This window comes from Myotis brandtii, unplaced genomic scaffold (assembly GCF_000412655.1).
Source record: "Myotis brandtii unplaced genomic scaffold, ASM41265v1 scaffold481, whole genome shotgun sequence".
NCBI classification, from domain to species: domain Eukaryota; kingdom Metazoa; phylum Chordata; class Mammalia; order Chiroptera; family Vespertilionidae; genus Myotis; species Myotis brandtii.
In genome coordinates, this window is record NW_005368381.1 from 133,867 (window position 1) to 139,002 (window position 5,136).

A 5,136-nucleotide genomic window follows, 5' to 3' on the forward strand; every position below is an offset into this window, starting at 1 on the left:
ATGGGAAGTTTTCTGGAAACTTTGTGATATGAGATTTGGCTAAAGAAACTAGAAAGAACTATTAAACTTAAATAAAATGAATCTAAAAAGAGGCAGATGAAAAAAAGAGCTACAGATAATAGGTTAGATTGTTTGTCATATAAAAGAAGGCAGAATTAGGAAGCCTTCTAGCTCTAAGATTATGTGACTTGCTTCTTTCTATTACCTTCCCAAATACTAGACTATAAGGACTCACTGGTTGGTGAATGAATCTGTGTGAGGACAGAAAACAGACCACCACTGGACCGATGGGGGTTAGAATGTAGTGGACTAAAGAGTGAATGAAAGGGGAAGAAGGGAAGACTAAATTTGAAGGGCACATTCACATTTTTTAATGTTTTTAAAATTTCTGAAATTGGGATGCATCCTGTAATTAATGGAATCTCACAATTGCTGTTGGCCAGGCAGCAGTTGTGATGTAGCTGCCACTGCCTGCCACCTTCTGGTAAGATCAAGAAAGCACACTTGCAGAATGGTTGTCAGTAACTTGGAAGAAAATCCAAGGTAATTGTAGAAAATTCCTCCCTCCCCAGAAATACTGCATCATCAACGTTCTTAATGACAAAGAGAATAATATTATGTGTAAAATCTGGAACAAGTTGACTGAGCCAAACGGTAATTCAGAAGAGTCAGATTCCAAATCTAAAGATATTTTAGAAATACCTTAACCATTTTTTTTCATTCAGTATCCTTTGTAATGTATGCACAAGTGTGATATATGATGGAAATAGCCTAAGTGCCCATCAGCAGATGAGTGGATAAAAAAAAACTTTGGAACATCTACACAATGGAATACTAGGCTGCTGTAAAAAAGAAAGAACTCTTACCATTTGCAACAGCATGGATGGACCTGGAGAGTATTATGCTGAGTGAAATAAGCCAGTCAGAGAAAGATAAGTATCATATGATCTCACTCATATGTGGAATCTAATGGACCAAATAAACTGATGATCAAAAATAGACCCAGAGTCATAGAAGCATGAACAGACTGTTGAATCTCAGAGGGAAGGCAGGGGAGGGTGGATGGGAAGAGATCAACCAATGAACTTGTATGCACTATGAATAACCTTTGGACATGGACAGTAGGTGGAAAGGGCCTGGACAGGGGGGAAGATGGGAGCAGGCTGGAAGAGGTTAATGGGGCGGAGGGAGGAGGACCTATATAATACTTCCAACAATAAAGATTTATAAATAAATAAATGAAACAGAAAAAAGAGTGATATATGATTTTTAAAAATCCAATTCTAAATAGGTCTTAAAGAACATTCTCAATAATTATAAAGTATAAATTCTAAAAGCTAAAATAATATTGTTTTATAATTTAACTAGAGGCCCGGTGCACGAAATTTGTGCAGGGGGCTGTGTCCCTCAGCCCAGCCTGCACCCTCTCCAATCTGGGATCCCTCTCACAATCCAGGACTGCTGGCTCCTAACTGCTCGCCTGCCTGCCTGATTGCCCCTAACCACTTCTGCCTGCCAGCCTGATCCGGTGTTCAGACATCCCTCTCACAATCCGGGACTGCTGGCTCCTAACCACCCACCTGCCTGCCAGCCTTATAACCCTCTAACTGCTCCCCTGCCAGCCTGATTGACACTAACTGCTCCCCTGCCAGCCTGGTCACCCCCAACTGCTGGCCCAGTCACCCCTAACTGCCCTCCCTTGCCAGCCTGGTTGCCCTTAACTGCCCTACCCTGCCAGCCTGGTCACCCCCAACTATCCTCTCCTGCAGGCCTGGTGCCCCCCAACTGCCCTCCCCTGCCGGCCTGGTCGCCCCCAACTGCCCTCCCCTGCCGGCCTGGTTCCCCCCAACTGCCCTCCCCTGCCGGCCTGGTCGCCCCCAACTGACCTCCCCTGCCAACCTGGTCACCCTTAACTGTTCTCCCTGATGGCCTGGTTGCCCCTAATTACCCTTCCCTGCCGGCCATCTTGTGACCACATGGGGTGGCCATCTTGTGTTGCCCTTAATTGCCCTCCCCTGCTGGCCCGGTCGCCCCCAACTGACCTACCCTGCTGGCCTGATTGCCCCCAACTGCCCTCCCCTGCCAGCCATCTTGTGTCCACATGGGGTGGCCATCTTGTGTGTTGGAGCGATGGTCAATTTGCATATTACCTCTTTATTAGATAGGATGGGTAATATTTTGTTCTTTCTTAGTGGTGCATAAAACAAGGGTGCATCCTATATCAGTGATGTTTTAGATTAGATGAAATACAGTAATTATGCATGTGAGCAGTACCTATCTGAGTACCATATACAGTGGGGCCTTGACTTACGAGTGTCCCAACTAACGAGTTTTTCGAGATGCGAGCCGTCTCTTGGCCAATTTTTTGCTTTGAGTTGCGAGCTAAAATTCGGGTTACGAGCCAGCTTCAGATACCCCACCGCTAGTTGGCGCAGTGAACGTCACAGTGAACGCCACAACATCAGCCCAGCATCACGTGTCTCACTCGTTCACTGTTGATTTGACATATGAGTAATTTGAGTTACGAGCTCTGTCATGGAACGAATTAAACTCGTAAGTCAAGGCCCCACTGAATTAGGTACAAAAATGCTCATCTATTAGGCATTAACAGATATATTCATTCAGTTATTCAATAAATATTTACTTAGAGTTTACTATATGCCAGGTACTGGATGCTGAATATACAATTAGTTCCTCAAGATACTCCAGAAAGCCAAGGCAGCATGGCTCAGTGGTTGAGCATGGAGCTATGAACCAGGAGATCATAGTTCAATTCCCACTCAGGGCACATGCCTGGGTTGTGGGCTTGATTCCTTGTGGGGTGTGCAGGAGGCAGGCAATCAATGGTATTCTCTCATCATTGATGTTTCTATCTCTCTCTCCTTCTCCCTTTCTCTCCGAAATAAATAAAAATATATATATATTTTTAAAGATACTCCAGAAAAAAATAGTTCTGTGGTCAGATTAGTTTGAGAAATGTTGCATACTAAATTCACTTTGTCACAATTTACATTATCACATTCACTTTGTCACAATTTACATTATCACATTAAAGGCTCTCTCTCTCTTCCTCCCTTTCCCTCTCTCTAAAATCAGTAAAAACATATCCTCCGATGAGGATTTTTTTTAAAAAAGAAGCTTGCTAATTTTTGTGTCACTCTGCATATCTCAAACTTATAAATGATAGAAACCCACAGTCAGAATTGTGATACTTAATATAAAAAGCACTCTTACAAACCAATAAACACAAACAATATGGGCAAAGGACATCAACAGGCAATTCACAGAAGAAATTACATCTAAAAAATGCTTAACCTCATTCACATTTAAGAAATACAAATTAAAACGAGAGAGGGGGAAGGCTGCGGAGGGTGGGGAGGGCTCACGGGTAGGGCGGGATGGGGGCAGCACAGAGGCCGCCAGGCTGGGCAGCTCAGAGGGCCAGCGAGGCAGTGGGCTGGAGGGCTTGTCTCTGGCCACAGGGGACCATCTCAAGGGGCGGCGCGGGACGCCCCGATGGTGGTGCCGCGGTTCCGAAAGAGCTGCAGGTCTCGCCTTTGCTTTCGCTGTTGCTGGAGCCCACGCCGAGCGTGCGCCTGGCCCTCTTCCCGCGCCTGCTCTGCTCTAGGATGCTGCAGCAGGTTCTGCACAGCGGCTTGAGGACGTGTTTCTCCGGCTCGGCCACTTCATTGCCAGTCACCCAGTTTTCTTCACCGGGATCCCAGTCCTGCTCTGCGCCAGCTTCAGCCGCTACCAGGTTGAGGAGAGCGTGGAGCACCTGCTGGCGCCCCAGCACAGCCTCGCTAAGATCAAGTGCAACCTCGTTAACAGCCTTTTTATGGTCAACAGCTCCAAGCACCGGCTCTACCCAGACTTGCAGACCCCAGGGTGCTACGGCCGGGTCACCATCACCTCCTTCCAGAAAGCCAGCATGCTAGACCAACATCACAGACCTGATCTTAAAGTTGCATGATGCTGTGACCAAGACCTGGTTTCAATTACACGTTTGCCCACATATGTGTCCTGAATAACGATAAGTCTTGCATTATGGATGACATAGTGCATGTGCTGGAAGAGCTAAAGAATGCTCGGGTCACCAATTGGACCAATTTTGCTATCACATACCTGATCATTCACTTACTGGTAAAGAACGGGAGGGCCGTGTACAATGGGCACCAGCTTGGAGGTGTCACCGTGCACAGCAAGGACTGGGTGAAATCCGCAGAGGCCGTCCAGCTCACCTACTACCTGCAGTCAATCAACAGTCTCAATGACATGGTGGCTGAGAGGTCAAAGTCCATCTTCTGCGACACTGTCCGACTATTCCAGAAATCCAACAGCAAAATCAAAATATACCCTTACATGTCCTCCTCGCTGAGGGAAGACTTCCAGAAGACCAGCTGCATATCAGAACGTTACCTGGTCACCAGCCTGATCCTGGTGGTCACCATGGCCATCCTCTGCTGCTCAATGCAGAACTGCATCCGCAGCAAACCCTGGCTAGGCCTACTCGGCTTGGTGACCTGGCCACTCTCACTGCAGCCAGGATCATCAATCTTACTGGTGGGAAATACAATTCTACCTTCCTGGGAGTCCCTTTCACCATGCTAGGTAATTACTGCCCTTCATTTTTCTGGTTCCTCCTGCTGGTAATGGTGACTGGGTTCCTAAAAGGCAAAGAGCAGCCATCTAACAACTTTGTTTCATTTTCAGTGTCTTCCTTTTGCCTAGAAGTCCTGGGACCACTTGTAAAAAGTCCTGGTGGTCAGTAAGAAGCAACCTTCTCTGGTAAAGGTGCCAGAAGTCCAAAGTCATGGGCTCCAGCCCTGGCTCTCCATTAAGTAGCCATGTGGCATTTGGCAGATATTCATCTTTGTGCCATAGTGTCTTAGGTTGAGCCTCCCTGGAAACAGACTGTGAGACAAAGATTTAGATACAAGTAGTTTATTTGGGAGGTGAGCCCAGGAAGCCCCAGTGTGGGAATGAGAACCTGAGACAAGGTAGGAAGACAATTCAGAGCGTGTGAATGAATAGGTTACTGCTGCAAGCATCTGTGGCTCAATCCCACTGGGGACCTTTGGGAGACCTCAGAAAACACTCTGCAGAGAGGCCCTCCTTCAGGAGTGAGGAAGCTGG

The 5,136-nt window shown here is 46.8% G+C and overlaps 1 pseudogene; it reads left to right on the top strand.

Moving 5' to 3' along the window:
- The first annotated feature begins 3,931 nt into the window (after window positions 1–3,931).
- Window positions 3,932–4,772, top strand: LOC102246983 (annotated as a pseudogene).
- The last annotated feature ends 364 nt before the right edge of the window (window positions 4,773–5,136 follow it).